This window comes from Dendrobates tinctorius, unplaced genomic scaffold, assembly GCF_039654945.1.
Source record: "Dendrobates tinctorius isolate UK_male_01 unplaced genomic scaffold, ASM3965494v1 ptg000051l, whole genome shotgun sequence".
Classification (NCBI taxonomy): domain Eukaryota; kingdom Metazoa; phylum Chordata; class Amphibia; order Anura; family Dendrobatidae; genus Dendrobates; species Dendrobates tinctorius.
In genome coordinates, this window is record NW_027361719.1 from 26,056,079 (window position 1) to 26,072,814 (window position 16,736).

The 16,736-nt window shown below is 47.6% G+C and overlaps 1 protein-coding gene across 4 annotated transcripts in view; it reads left to right on the forward strand.

The window, feature by feature from the left end:
• Positions 1–16,736, forward strand: part of LOC141091343 (17-beta-hydroxysteroid dehydrogenase type 6-like) — a 265,988-nt gene that overhangs the window by 46,847 nt on the left and 202,405 nt on the right. Inside the window, exon 2 of one of the 4 annotated variants that reach the window (XM_073576881.1) lies at positions 66–581. The exons of the other annotated variants lie outside the window; for them this stretch is intronic. The gene's annotated coding sequence lies outside the window, so the exon portion shown is untranslated. The remainder of the gene's footprint in view (positions 1–65; positions 582–16,736) is intronic. 4 annotated transcript variants of the gene reach the window in all.

The window sequence follows — 16,736 nt, forward strand, 5'->3', positions numbered from 1 at the left end:
TTGACTTTGCCTTTTTTCTATGTGCATGTTTATATTAACGCCAATATTGTTCTTCTTTTTTGCAGATTACGTAGGGAACAGGGCTATGTTCCTTTTTTTTTCCCCTCCCTTTACCCCCCTTTTTTTCATCTCCTTTTCCCCCCTTTTTTTCATCTCCTTTTCTTCCCTTTTTTCCTTTTCTTCCTTTGTCCTTTTGTTTTCCTTCTTGCCCTCTTTTTGCTTTTCCTTTCCTTGATCCTCTTTATTCAACCCCCCCCTTTTTTTTTCCTTCACTAATGAATGCATGACACATCTTTTGAGCCTCTTTGTGTGTGGTGGTGCACACACTGGCTCACACTGCTTGTAGATGCACTTTCTTATGCATGTGAAGACCATTAGAATCGGCTTGTTCCGACTACACTCACGGAATAGCACGAGCTATATGCGCGTGCGCACTCACTTCTCTTGCCTTTGCCTTCGGCTACAGATGCACGACACCGGTCACGTGATCTGACGTCACTTCACTATAAAAGGTCCTGGTTACACTATTGAGGTAGCGCTCTTCTGTGATACACCATGCACACTGCTCTCCACGGTTGCAGGTAATTATTAACTTTTTAATGTATACTTACCTACTATTCCTCTTTCTTTGCTAATGTTTTTCTTTATTTTAACTCTTCTTTATATCATTTCCCTTCCCCTTGTCTCAGATCTACTCTCCAGTAGGGGGCATTTCTCCATTTATTTGCTTATCTTTGCAAATGTGGACAACAGATTATGTTTCCTTATGGTAGTGACAGGGGTCCTTAGACCTTAGCATTTTTCCCTATCATGACAGCTACGGTTTCTTTTCCCTTTTTTTCCTTTTTCTTTTATTTTGCTTTTTTATGAGACATACTGTATATGTATGTATATATACAATGTCCTTTGTTTTTGACTATATAGTAAACATAAAGGGTTTCTACAAGCCAAAGGTTTTTGTGATTGAGATATATCTTCCTTTATATGTGTCTGTTCTGTCCTCTGATATAGGGCAGTCTGTCTTGTGTTATGTGCTCTGAATAAAGCAATATGTTTATTTATTGCTGGGTTAATTATAGCACCATCTAGTGGTGGCAGAATTTATAGCAGTTTTTTTTAATAGCATTATATAGTCTGTGCCTTTAACATAAGCAATGCACTATTGGATTGAAGCAGTGCTTCTGGGAAGGAAGCAGTGAATTCTGGAATGAAGAAGGGCCATTTTGCTTCTGTGTATATCATAGGATGCACGTGTTTACCTGTCCTCCATCTTAATTCTCCAACTTGAATTCGTTATCCCAGTAAATAGCATATCTGGTAAGATCAATCTTTCTTACAATGCAGTGTGTGTGCAGAGAGTTTATTAGCTGCACTTAGTAGATGTAATTAGAGTTGAGCGACTTTTGGTTTTTTAGGGTCGCGTTTCGTTTCGTGAAACCCGACTTTTCCAAAAGTCGGGTCGAGCAAGATCGTCCGATTATAGGGAAAAGTCGGGGTCGTCCCGAAACACGAAACCCAATGTAAGTCAATGGGGAATAAAAGTCGGCAGTGAGAGGAGGACAGGAAACACACCTACAGTGCCCATTTGAATGCCAAAAGCATCAATTCTTCTTACTTAAGCTTGTCAACCTTAATTAACTTCATAATACAAGTTACGCACTGAAAAATGGGGGTTATTTGGCTAAAGTTGTGGGGGGGAGGGCTGGCTGCAGGTTTTCATGTGCCCTGGGCGAAAGAGCGCCCCTTTAACACATACCACAACTCATCATGCTCCGATACGGCAGAGAAATAGCGGTATAGTACAATGAAAAATACCTCACTTTTTACATCTCATGACGAGGCCCATCTATTTCTCCATACAGAATCATTGGTCCCATATAATGTTTGAAACAGTATATGATGAGCTCCACATAATGCTACAGTATATGTTGGTCCCCATGGATGAAGCTCCACTGTCTTATGGGCCCAAATAATGCTCCAAACATAATGGGCCCCATTTCTAATGCTCTAGTGTATAATGGGCCCTGTAAATGCTGCTCCAGTGTCTGATGTCCACCTTTGGAATGTTCCAGTGTATGGTGGGCCCCATCTATCATTCTCCAGAGTATAGTGCTCCCCAAAAATTGCTGTCCCAACATTGAAAACAATCAAATAAGTCTCCTCGCTAGGGAATCCCTATACTTGTCTGGATTCCTCGTCGTCCCCATCTTCCATCTCACTGCACAGTATTTCAACTTTGCAAGTGCTGTGATCCTGGGCAAGCAGGGGGGGCACACTCGTTGGCGACGGCACAGGCACAGGGCCCATGATAGTACGGTGGTGTGTCTGATGGCGGGTGGGCCGAACCTGCACTTTCATCTGCAGCTTCCTCTTTGTCACCGTGTAAGATGGAACTGAGTTTCATCAGGGTCAGATTCAGGTCGTGTAGCGTGCGAGGGGAATGTAGTGGTCTGGGTCAATGTACCAGCAGATTCATCGAGCAGTGGCTGGGCATCAGTGCACTTGTGTCGCCCCCAGGAGTACGGTCGCCACAGTGGCATTACCTTCTTCCTAAGGAGTGTGATGTCATGCTTGGGAGCAACGAAGGATCTCTCTAGTAGGTTAACTGATTGGGCGGCGTTATTCCCACGAGTCATGACCCTCCAAACAGCGTTCATGAAGGCAAAGTGCAGAATGGTTGCAAAGCTGAACCTTAAAGGAATGTCCAGAAGGGCACCACCAGGAGTGGAGCCTACGGTTAAATTCGACTCCATCTGGCCTAACCGTCATTCCTGAAAAAATGAAAAACTTACGTGTGCAAACCACAGGTGCTGTAGCTTGCTTAACAGCTCGCCAGCCGTTCTCACGCCCAGTATGGATTGCACGTGATTGCACAAAGGTGAGAAAGGGTACCGTATCACCAGATAACATGTATGGATAGCGTACACATTCAAAATATATGTCTATACATCAGGAGGCAGGCTCAGACGGTGTTAGGCCCAGTATGGATTGCACGTGATTGCACAAAGGTTAGAAAGGGTACCGTATCCCCGGATAACATGTATGGATAGCATACACATTCAAAATATATGTCTCAGGAGGCAGGCTCAGACGGTGTTAGGCCCAGTATGGATTGCACGTGATTGCACAAAGGTTAGAAAGGGTACCGTATCCCCAGATAACATGTATGGATAGCGTACACATTCAAAATATATGTCTATACATCAGGAGGCAGGCTCAGACGGTGTCAGGCCCAGTATGGATTGCACGTGATTGCACAAAGGTTAGAAAGGGTACCGTATCCCCGGATAACATGTATGGATAGCGTACACATTCAAAATATATGTCTCAGGAGGCAGGCTCAGACGGTGTTAGGCCCAGTATGGATTGCACGTGATTGCACAAAGGTTAGAAAGGGTACCGTATCCCCAGATAACATGTATGGATAGCGTACACATTCAAAATATATGTCTCAGGAGGCAGGCTCAGACGGTGTCAGGCCCAGTATGGATTGCACGTGATTGCACAAAGGTTAGAAAGGGTACCGTATCCCCAGATAACATGTATGGATAGCGTACACATTCAAAATATATGTCTATACATCAGGAGGCAGGCTCAGACGGTGTCAGGCCCAGTATGGATTGCACGTGATTGCACAAAGGTGAGAAAGGGTACCGTATCCCCAGATAACATGTATGGATAGCGTACACATTCAAAATATATGTCTCAGGAGGCAGGCTCAGACGGTGTTAGGCCCAGTATGGATTGCACGTGATTGCACAAAGGTTAGAAAGGGTACCGTATCCCCAGATAACATGTATGGATAGCGTACACATTCAAAATATATGTCTCAGGAGGCAGGCTCAGACGGTGTCAGGCCCAGTATGGATTGCACGTGATTGCACAAAGGTTAGAAAGGGTACCGTATCCCCGGATAACATGTATGGATAGCATACACATTCAAAATATATGTCTCAGGAGGCAGGCTCAGACGGTGTTAGGCCCAGTATGGATTGCACGTGATTGCACAAAGGTTAGAAAGGGTACCGTATCCCCAGATAACATGTATGGATAGCGTACACATTCAAAATATATGTCTCAGGAGGCAGGCTCAGACGGTGTTAGGCCCAGTATGGATTGCACGTGATTGCACAAAGGTTAGAAAGGGTACCGTATCCCCAGATAACATGTATGGATAGCGTACACATTCAAAATATATGTCTATACATCAGGAGGCAGGCTCAGACGGTGTCAGGCCCAGTATGGATTGCACGTGATTGCACAAAGGTTAGAAAGGGTACCGTATCCCTGGATAACATGTATGGATAGCGTACACATTCAAAATATATGTCTCAGGAGGCAGGCTCAGACGGTGTTAGGCACAGTATGGATTGCACGTGATTGCACGAAGGTTAGAAAGGGTACCGTATCCCCAGATAACATGTATGGATAGCGTACACATTCAAAATATATGAATATACATCAGGAGGCAGGCTCAGACGGTGTCAGGCCCAGTATGGATTGCACGTGATTGCACAAAGGTTAGAAAGGGTACCGTATCCCCGGATAACATGTATGGATAGCGTACACATTCAAAATATATGTCTCAGGAGGCAGGCTCAGACGGTGTTAGGCCCAGTATGGATTGCACGTGATTGCACAAAGGTTAGAAAGGGTACCGTATCCCCAGATAACATGTATGGATAGCGTACACATTCAAAATATATGTCTCAGGAGGCAGGCTCAGACGGTGTCAGGCCCAGTATGGATTGCACGTGATTGCACAAAGGTTAGAAAGGGTACCGTATCCCTGGATAACATGTATGGATAGCGTACACATTCAAAATATGTCTCAGGAGGCAGGCTCAGACGGTGTCAGGCACAGTATGGATTTGACGGCCCAGATTACACAGCGGAGGAGCAGGGAGAGGTAAAGATTGCAAATGCTGGGGCCCTGCCCAAGCAAGGGGGGCCCACTCGTGGGCGTCGGTACTGGCACTGGGACCCTCATAGTACGGCGGTGTGTCTGACGGCGGGTGTGCACCACCACCGTCAGAGACACTTGATTGCACTATGAGGGACCCTGTGCCAGTGCCCGCGCCCAAGAGTCGGCCTACCCACCTGTCCAGGGCAACGGCACTTGCACGGTGTCATGCGCTAGGTGGTGACCCCGGCCATGGGGGGGGAGGCAGCACAGTTAGGGAGTTTTAGAAAGTGGCATATGTTGATGTTGGACATTCAGCTGATGCAAAAGGCGAAATAGGTGAAGTCCCAGGAAGAGGTGGACCAAAGCAAGCCATTTTTCTGTCACCCTATGTGTCATCAGGGGAAGGTGGGACAAAATCCTTGGAAAGCCATGCATGGTTCATTTTAATGAAGGTTAGATCATCCACATTTTGGGTTGACAGACGGGTCCTTTTTTCTGTCAGGATTGATCCAGCTGCACTGAAGACTCTTTCCGATAGCACACTTGCAACTGGGCAAGCGAGCTCCTGTAAGGCATATTGGGCCAATTCAGGCCAGGTGTCCAGTTTAGCGGCCCAATAGTCAAAGGGGAATGACCTGTGTGGGAGAACATCGATATGGGAGGAAAAGTAGTTTGTAACCATAGTTGACAACTGCTGTCTCCTGTCACTTTCCATCGATGCAGTATTACCAGTTGTGTGAGCGGTATTTGAAAAATCAGTCCACAACATTGTCATGAAACCCCTGTCTCCAACGCCACTTCTGCTGTGTGCACCACGAACACCTCTGCCAAGCTGCCCCCGGCCCGTACGGCTCGTGTGAGAACCATCACCGCTGCTGTGTGCTGGGAATGCCTCAAGCAACCTATTTACCAGAGTTGCTTGTTTATTAGCCAATATTAGGTCAAGGTTCTCCTGTGGCATGATGTTTTGTAATTTGCCTTTATAGCGTGGATCCAGGATGCTGGCCAACCAGTAGTCGTCATCGTTCATCATTTTGGCAATGCGGGGGTCCCTTTTTAGGATCTGCAAGGCATAATCTGACATGTGGGCCAATGTTCCCGGTGTCAATGATGCACTGCGAGTGCTGGGTGGAGGAGCACTTTCTGGCAAATCCACATCCCTCCAGTCACGCACAAACCCTGTACCAGACCTTGCCACGCCAACATTTTCACTTGCCCCACGAGATGCATCCTCCTCCCCTAAGTAATCATCCCCATCATCATCCTCCTCCTCTTCTTCCTCCACCTCGTCCAGGAGAGGTCCCTGAGCAGACAATGGCTGAATGTCATCAAGGATTCCCTCCTCCTCTTCCTCCTCATCAACATTGGCTGCAGACGCCTGCTCCTTAAGGTGCGTCAAAGTTTGCATGAGCAGACGCATAAGTGGGATGCTCATGCTTAGGATGGCGTCGTCTGCGCTTACCAGCCGTGTGCATTCCTCAAAACACTGAAGGACTTTACAGAGGTCTTTCAGCTTCGACCACTGCACACCTGTCAACTCCATGTCTGCTCTCAAAGTGCCTGGCCGTGTATCCTCCCACAAATGCATTATGGCCTGCCTCTGCTCGCACAGCCGATCCACCATGTGCAGGGTGGAGTTCCACCTTGTTGCAATGTCGATAATGAGGCGGTGGTTGGGAAGGTGGAGCAATCGCTGCAGCTTCTGCATACGAACGGAGTGTACAGGCGACCGGCGGAAGTGCGCGCACAGTCTTCGCACCTTCTGGAGCAGGGCTGTTAACTCCGGATAATTTTTGAGGAAGCACTGCACCACCAGGTTCAAGGTGTGAGCCAAGCAAGGTATGTGGCTGAGTTTTGAAAGGGCTATGGCTGCCACAAAATTACGGCCGTTATCACTAACTACCTTGCCTGCCTCAAGATGTACACTGCCCAGCCATGACTCAGTTTGTCGCTTCAAGTACTCGGCCAGCACCTCGGCGGTGTGTCTGTTGCCCAAACACATCATCTGCAACACAGCCTGCTGACGCTTTCCACTAGCTGCTCGATAGGGGGACACATCGTGTGCAACAGTGGCAGCTGCAGATGGAGTGCTCGTACGACTGCGCTCTGTGGATGAGCTTTCGCTTCTGGAGGAGGAGGAGGAGGAGGGTCGAACGCCTACAGCCAACTGTTTCCTATACCGTAGGCTAGGCAGCACTGTCCCACCACCGCTGTCCCCTGTGGAACCTGCATCCACCACATTAACCCAGTGCGCAGTGATGGACACGTAACGGCCCTGGCCATGCCGACTGGACCATGCATCAGTTGTGAGGTGCACCTTTCCGCTCACTGACTGCTTGAGTGCATGGACAATGCGGTCTTTCACATGATGGTGGAGGGCTGGGATGGCTTTGCGAGAGAAGAAGTGGCGGCTGGGTAGGTCATAGCGTGGTACTGCATAGGCCATGAGTTCGCGGAAAGCTGTGCTTTCCACCAACCGAAAGGGCATCATCTCAAACGAGATTAGTTTGGCAATGTGGGCGTTCAAACACAGTGTACGCGGATGAGAGACTGAGTACTTTCTTGACCTACTCATAGTATCTGGGAGGGTGAGCTGGACTTGAGAGCTGCATATGGTGGAAGTAGCGGTGGACAGGGCGGACTGAGAGAGGGTTGATGATGGTGATGGAGTTGGTGTTCTTTCTGATGGCCTAGAATCAGTCTTTCGTTGATATAACAGTGGGATTCCCTGACTGCTGTGGCCTTGCAACGACACCTCAACATTTGCTGCTGTGATAACCGGTGGGCTTACAGTGGGGTAACAATGTAGCGTTGCTGACTACATTCTTTGTGATCAGTTGCACATGTGGCACTTGAGGTTTGGTGTTGTGTCCACGCTTGCAAGTGCATGCTGGTTAAATGTCTAAGCATGCAACTGGTAATCAAATTTTTCAGATTTTTCCCTCGGCTAAAGGTCTTTGCGCACTTCTTACAGATAACCTTGGCCTGATCATGAGGATTTTGTTCAAAAAAGTGCCACACTGCACTCTTCCTACTTTGGCAGACATTTTGCGGCCTAGCACGCTGTGATCTTTTGACCCTCTGGACAAGCTGTCCAGCAACTCTTTTGATGTTTGGAACCTGTCTTTGGAGTGCTACGGGCCTGCCAGATAACAGCTGTTGCGATGTCGATGTCTGCTGTGGATGCTCCTCATCTGAGCTATTGGAAGCAGCACCCTCTTCCCCCAATGGATGCCAATCTGGGTCAACAACTGGGTCATTCATCACCTCCTCTTCAATGTCATGTGCACCTTCCTCTGTGTCACCGTGTATGGTGGTATAGTGTGCGGGAAGGGGCACCTGAGTCTCATCAGGGTCAGAATCTGGCTCTGTACACTGCCAGGACAATGTAGTGCTCTGAGTGAATGTACCAGCAGAATCATCCATCAGCGGCTGTGCATCAGTGCACTCCATGTCAGATTCATCTTGGCCTGGGTAGTTCACCATTTGACTTGATAATCCAGGCATGGTATGTGAAAACAGCTCCATGGAGTAATCAGTAGTATGGCCTGCGTCATCCTTCAATCTTGGTTGGGGTGAAGGACACAAGGAAAGGTGTGGTTCATGAACATGAGCCTCCAATGACGACTCAGTGCTCTTACTTTTTACAACTGAAGAAGAGGAGGCGATAGAGCTGGAGGCTGAGTCAGCAATGTAAGACAAAACTTTTTCCTGATGCTCTGGCTTTAAAAGCGGTTTGCCAACTCCTAGAAAACTAAGCGTTCGAGGCCTTATGTAGCCAGACGATGACGCAGGCTCAACACCTCCTGCATTCGGTCCTATTTTGCTCTTGCCACTACCATCAGATCCACCACCAACACCATCATTACCAGCTGCCAACCCCCGCCCAATTCCACGGCCTCTTCCACCAGCCTTCCTCATTTTTGGTAGAAACGTAGACAAAATCCAACAAACTATATAGTAATGTAAAACAAGGTACAAGGTGTCTATAGGACAGGGGAGATTTTGAATTTCTGCAGACACTTGTGGACACTGGACACTTTTGGATTGTGTGAGGCCCAATGAATATCTGAGCGCTATGTGACAGGCTCGATGGCACAGCTGTGACCAAAGTGACTAGAGGATAAGGGAGATTTTGAATCTCTGCACACACTTTTGGACACTGGACACTTTTGGATTGTGTGAGGCCCAATGAATATCTGAGCGCTATGTGACAGGCTCGATGGCACAGCTGTGACCAAAGTGACTACAGGATAAGAGAGATTTTGAATCTCTGCACACACTTTTGGACACTGGACACTTGTGGATTGTGTGAGGCCCAATGAATATCTGAGCGCTATGTGACAGGCTCGATGGCACAGCTGTGACCAAAGTGACTACAGGATAAGGGAGATTTTGAATCTCTGCACACACTTTTGGACACTGGACACTTTTGGATTGTGTGAGGCCCAATGAATATCTGAGCGCTATGTGACAGGCTCGATGGCACAGCTGTGACCAAAGTGACGAGAGGATAAGGGAGATTTTGAATCTCTGCACACACTTTTGGACACTGGACACTTGTGGATTGTGTGAGGCCCAATGAATATCTGAGCGCTATGTGACAGGCTCGATGGCACAGCTGTGACCAAAGTGACTAGAGGATAAGGGAGATTTTGAATCTCTGCACACACTTTTGGACACTGGACACTTGTGGATTGTGTGAGGCCCAATGAATATCTGAGCGCTATGTGACAGGCTCGATGGCACAGCTGTGACCAAAGTGACGAGAGGATAAGGGAGATTTTGAATCTCTGCACACACTTTTGGACTCTGGACACTTGTGGATTGTGTGAGGCCCAATGAATATCTGAGCGCTATGTGACAGGCTCGATGGCACAGCTGTGACCAAAGTGACTACAGGATAAGGGAGATTTTGAATCTCTGCACACACTTTTCGACACTGGACACTTGTGGATTGTGTGAGGCCCAATGAATATCTGAGCGCTATGTGACAGGCTCGATGGCACAGCTGTGACCAAAGTGACGAGAGGATAAGGGAGATTTTGAATCTCTGCACACACTTTTGGACACTGGACACTTGTGGATTGTGTGAGGCCCAATGAATATCTGAGCGCTATGTGACAGGCTCGATGACACAGCTGTGACCAAAGTGACTACAGGATAAGGGAGATTGGATTGCTTTTAAAAAAGCAGTTTGCGGAGCAGTGGGTAAACAGCAATGCCAGCCTGTCAGGAAGCCTTAAAAGGCAGCCCAACAACCAACACCACTGATACACCACAATATAGCCTCCCCTTGCACTGCACACACAGTGACTTGTGTGTTGTGCAGGCCAAATTGCTAGCAGCAGAAGCAGTTTTTTTTTCTTCTCAGCAGGACAAAAAAAAAAAATTGGGATTGCTTTTAAAAAAGCCGTTCGCGGAGCAGTGGGTAAACAGCCATGCCAGCCTGTCAGGAAGCCTTAAAAGGCAGCACAACAACCAACACCACTGATACACCACAATATAGCCTCCCCTTGCACTGCACACACAGTGACTTGTGTGTTGTGCAGGCCAAATCGCTAGCAGCAGAAGCAGTTTTTTTGTCTTCTTCCCTGCCTAACGCTCTCCCTACAGAATCAGCAGCAACCTCTCCCTATACTGAGATCGGCAGAAGTAAGATGGCGGTCGGCGTGCACGCCCTTTTATACCCCCTGTGACGCCCACCAAAGCAAGCCAATCACTTGCATGCCCTTCTGAAAGATGGTGGTGACCCCTGCCTATGTCATCACGTTGCCCACAGTGTCCGTGGATCCTGATTGGCTGTAAAAGAGCGCAAAACAAACTTTTGAAACGCGACTTTGGCGCCTAAGTCGCCGACCTCGTGGCCGACCTCATCCTAGGGTCGGGTTTCATTTCATGAAACCCGACTTTGACAAAAGTCGGCGACTTTTGAAATTTTTCGACCCGTTTCGCTCAACTCTAGATGTAATTAGACACCTCTGTATTTTCTATATAGATTGCATCACACTAAATGCTTCCTGTATCTGTGTTAACTGTGTGATCATCTGCCCAATACTTATGTATGTCATTGTATTCTTTACAGTTTTACCACGCATGTTCTATATTCTTCACAAATAAACAAGTTAGACTACAGAGAACAGTCTGCTTATTTTGGAAGACAGAGCTGTGGTTTATACTGTATGCTGGATTGCACATCTTGTCAGCGTGCCTGAAGGCAGAATAGTGTCTGTATAATTAGTCATGCTATGATTATGATGAATTGAGCTGTTGTATTTTTCTTATTTTGTGATTCTCTCCTATTTTGTTTATTAGAATTAACCCTTGATAAAGGCCGAATAGGCAGAAACGTTGGGACAACACGTTCTGCTGACACATTTTCGTATATTGGCTGTGAATTCCCAGTTTGCAATGAAATTATGAGAAATGATGAAATGAAATAAACCATTTTTTGAAGTTATATCATGTGGATTCTTCTCCTGTTTTTTTGAGTGCTAGAGGTGTCTTCGTAATAGTAACCCTAGCTTTAACAGTAACCCTAGCTTTAACAGTAACCCTAGCTTTAACAGTAACCCTAACAGTAACCCTAGCTTTAGCCTAACACTAACCCTAACTTTAGCCTAACAATAGCCCTAACAGTAACCCTAACTTTAGCCTAACACTAACCCTAAATATTGCACTAACCCTAACAGTAACCCTAAGGCTAAGTTCACACGTAACGGAAATTACCGCGAGAATTCCATTCTGCGGGAAAATCGCATTTTAAATTCCCGCGATTTTCCCGCGTAAAAACCGGATTACTTACCGGTAATACTCTTTTGTAGAGTCCACGACAGCACCCGCTGAGAGAGGGGATCCGCCCCCGGAACAGGAAACCTACAGAGATAAATGGGGCGGTCCCCCTCGCTCCCTCAGTTTGTGTTACCGAGAACAACGGAGGAACCGCCATACATGTTTTAGTCAATTTGTTTGGGCGATTCATCTATCTTACCCCTATGTAATTTTATGTTTACTAAGTTTAATCACATATTTAACTTAACTCATAATCTCCACCACCAAGAAGACCCATGTGTGAAAAAATCTTTACGGGAGGGAAGTGAGCGGGTGCTGTCGTGGACTCTACAAAAGAGTATTACCGGTAAGTAATCCGGTTTTTCCTCTTCGCCACGACAGCACCCACTCAGAGATTTCCAGAGATAATCACTTGGGAGGGCACACCGTGTTAGGGACTGATCTACCAAAAGTCAAATCCTCGGTAGAGCATAAATCTAGTCTATAGTGACTATAAAAGGTAGACGGAGAAGACCAGGTTGCAGCCTTACATATTTGTTCAATTGGGACGTTCGCTCTCTCGGCCCAGGAGGATGATATGGCTCTAGTAGAGTGCGCCTTAATCCCCAGTGTAGGGTCTTCTCCTTTTGCCAGATACGCCATTGTTATAGCATCTCTAATCCATCTGGATATCGTGCCTGATGTAACTGCAGACCCCTTCCTGCTACCCTGGAAGGAGACAAAAAGAGACCTACTCTGCCTCCAGGGATTGGTCCTATCTAGGTAGGCTAGCACTGCTCTTTTCACATCTAAAGTGTGATATTTTATCTCGTCTTGTGTTGACGGGTTCTCATGGAAGGAAGGTAGGTATATCTCCTGAGATCTATGAAATTTAGTTGCCCGTTTTGGAAGGTAGGACGGGTCTGTCTTTAAAATCAGACTGTCTCGTGTTATTGACAGGAATGGAGGGTCTACTGATAGAGCGTGAAGATCACTCACTCTTCTAGCCGATACTAAGGCTACTAGCGTAGCAGTTTTTAAAGAGAGGCACTTCACCGATGCTGAGCTTATAGGCTCAAATGGTGCCTGAGTGAAAGCATCCAAAACTAGAGTAAGGTTCCATGCTGGTAGCTGAGGGATATGCACCGGCTCTGAGCGTTGACAAGCTGAGATGAAACGGGTCACCCATCTATTTGCTGCCACGTTATAGTTAAATAGGGCTCCTAGAGCTGACACATGGACCTTTAGAGTGCTTACCGAGAGCCTTAATTCTCGGCCTCTTTGCAGAAACTCTAGAATGGCCGTAATGGGTACTTCACCGGTTAGTTTTGCTGGGTGAAAGGCCAGAAACTTTTTCCACACTTTAGCATATATTTTTGTTGTGGACTCCTTCCTGCTTTGCAGCAGGGTATTGATTAGGTTCTTTGAGAAACCTTTCTGCCTCAGTAGCTCCCTTTCAAATTCCAGGCCGCTAGGTGCAGGGCTTTGGCCTGTGGATGGTAGCAGGGTCCCTGCGAGAGAAGATTCTGGTGCAGCGGCAGGATCCACGGGTCGGTTACTGACATGGCTCTCAGCCATGAAAACCACGGTCTTTTTGGCCAAAACGGGGCTATCAAGATGACCCTCGCCCTCTCCTGCCTTATTTTCCTGACTACTGTTGGTAGTAGAACCATTGGAGGGAAGGCATAGGCTAGCTGGAATGTCCAAGGTGCTTGGAGGGCAGCTAGAATGTCCGGGTTGTCCGACCTGTAGAGTGAAGCAAACCTTTTTACGCGCCTGTTGGCTCTGGTCGTGAATAGGTCTATCTCTGGTCTGCCCCTTTCTGACGTTATCATTTCGAAGACGTGCCTGCTGAGGACCCACTCGCCCTGGTATAGGGCTTGGCGACTGAGATAGTCTGCACGGGAGTTGTCTACTCCTCTTATATGGAGAGCTGACAAGGAGAGAAGATGGACCTCGGCCATTTCCAGGATCTTTCTCGCCATAGACATCAGTGGCACTGACCGCGTGCCTCCTTGCCGGTTTATATAGGCCACTGCGGTGGTATTGTCTGTCTGGATTTTTACGTGGGCGCCCCTTAATTGCGGGAGAAAATGAGATATCGCATAAAAAATCGCTGTTAGCTCCTTTACATTAGAGGAGGTCTCTATTTCATAATTACGCCACCAGCCTTGTACCATGTGCTCCTCTAGATGGGCTCCCCAACCTAAGGGGCTGGCATCCGTGGTGAGTATCTTAGAGGGAGTCACCCACCATTGTACTCCCTTCGATAAATTGGAAGGATTTAACCACCATCTTAGGGATTCAACCACCTCGGGCAATAGGGACATCCTCCCCTCCAACCGCCCCTGCAGTCTATCTGTTTCCTGCAGAATAGCCCACTGTAGTTCTCTGGAGTGGAACTGGGCCCACTGCACCACTGGAATGCATGATATTAGCGACCCCAGCAAGGACATACCCTGTCTCAATGATATTACAGGTGTTCCTGCAGTATTCCGAATCTTATTGATTATGGCTATCACTTTGTCGTGTGGCAGAAAACACTCCTCAGTTATGGAGTCTAGTTGCAGGCCTAGAAACCTCTGACAGGTTACTGGTTCTAACCTGGACTTCTCCCAGTTAATTAGCCAGCCTAGTGTTCTTAGGGATGAAATAATCTTAGCTATTCTGGTTTTGCACTGTGAAACAGAGTTTCCTACTATGAGTAGGTCATCTAAGTAAGGGATAACTAAGGTGTCATTCAGCCTTACATACGACATCACCTCCAGCATCAATTTTGTAAATACCCGAGGAGCAATGGATAGTCCGAATGGCATTGCCGCAAACTGGAAATGCTGAATCCGACCTCTGAACCAGACTGCTACCCGCAGGAACCTCTGGTGCCCACGATATATGGGTAGATGGTAATAGGCGTCCTTTAGGTCCAAGACTGCCATATAACACCTGGGGAACAAAAGCTTTATTGCAGACTTTATCGACTCCATTTTAAACGACCTCAGCTTTAAGAAGGTATTAAGCTTACTTAAATTTATTATGGTCCTAAAAGAGCCATCCGGTTTTGGGATTAAAAATAGAGGAGAATAAAAGCCCATTCCTATTTCGTCCCCTGGGACCTCTACTAGGACCTGTTTAGTTAGCAGTACTGCAATCTCCATCTCCAGTGCTTCCTGCTGTGTTCGGGACTTCATAGAAGTCAATAGGAAGGAGTTCGGTGGATGCCGAACAAATTCTGATTTTAGGCCTGATGACACAATATTTATGGCCCACGGGTTTGATGTCACCTTCTCCCATTGGCGGCTGAATTTTAATAGCCTGCCACCTACCGGTGTAATGGTTTTATCGGGACCTGTCTCCCCTGAAGGGACGTTTCCCGAATAGGTTGCCCCTTTGCTTGGGGTCCTTATTTCCCCAGCGGTCTTTTTACCGAACGGCGGCTTCCTGTAGGCCCTCCTGTTGAACGGAACATACGGGTTAGGAAACCCCTTCTTCCTTTCCCCCGCTTTTGTCAAAATCTCATCCAGTTCCGTGCCAAACAGGTACTTACCCTGGCAGGGTATAGCACACAGTCTAGTCTTTGTTTGTGTGTCTCCTTTCCACCCCCTCAACCATAAGGCCCGCCTGCCTGCATTGGTCAGTCCTGCCGCTCTAGCCGATAACCGGAGAGAGTCCGCGGAGGAGTTGGAGAGGAAGGCCGCTGCTCCCTTAATGAGGGGCATAGAGGAAAGGAGTCTATTCCTAGCTACTCCATTCTTAATATTGTCCTCTAAGTCATTCAGCCACACCAACATTGATCTTGCCGTGCACGTGGCTGCTATTGCGGGCTTAAAGGCTGCCGTACATGCTTCCCAAGATCTTTTAAGGAATGTATCGGTCTTACGATCCAAGGAATCAGCCAAAGTTCCCGAATCCTCTACCGGCAAGGAGGATCTACGAGAGGTAGAGGCCACTGCCGCATCCACCTTGGGGGCTCTCGACCAGGCTGTTAACTCCTCATCGTCAAAGGGGTACTTACGCTTTGACGTTAAGGGGAGGAAGGTTCTCTGACCTTGTTTCTCCCATTCCCTTTTAACTAGCTCTTTTACAGCTGGGACCACTGGGAATGCCCAGACCTTTCTACGGGAAATACCCGCAAACATTATGTCCTGAGGGGTCTTGGGGTCCTTACTTTCTGGCAACCCCATGGTATTTCGGACAGACTTCACTAAATTACTGACATTGTCCGTGGGGAAACACGTCTGGTCCTCTTCCTCTGAGGAAAGGTATTCCTGGGACTTATCGGAATCTACGGTTCCTGACGGCGACTTTGACGCCAGCGAGACTCCTCCTCTAGGCGAACATATTTCTCTCACGGAGGAGTGACCCCCCAGACTACTGGAACCGCCTAAGGCCCGTAGTTCCTCTCTTATCATTGCCCGGATATCCTCCTTCTTTCGTGAGGATTCCTCCTGTAAGGCCTCCTCAATACACGATTGGCATAATCTCTTAGGGTGGCCGTCCGGGAGGGGCTGCGAACATAAGGCACACTCTCTATGTTTCGCCTTCTCTGTTCTTTTAGCCTAAAGGGGGTATGGACCAGAAAGAGAAGGCCATCAATTATTTATCCTGACCAAAAAACACTCACCCGTGAGTTTCGTCAGCAACTACCGGCAGCGGTGTCCGCGACCCAGGCTGAGGCGAGGCATGGGACGACTTCTTTTCCTTGCGTTTTTTCTCTAACGGCTCATCTTGCCTGGAAGGTCCACTAGATTCCTTCCTGGAGCTGCCACTTTTCCTGGTGCTACTGCTTCTCCTTGTAGCACTGGTCTGTCTACTGCCCTGTGGGGATTCCACTAGCTGACCTAATGGGAGCGAAGCTGGGTCATCTAAGGACGACATGACTGCGCACTAGCGCTGTGTCTGTGGCTTCCTTTTAAAGCCTTTGCTATAGCTGCTCCCTTTTTTTTTTGTCCACCATTTTTTTTTTTTTTTTTTGTCCCTACTGCGCATGCGCGGGCGTTGTCCCGTGGTCTCTGCCTTCTGACTTGATCCCGGAAGTCCTCCTACCACTTCCGGGTTGCCT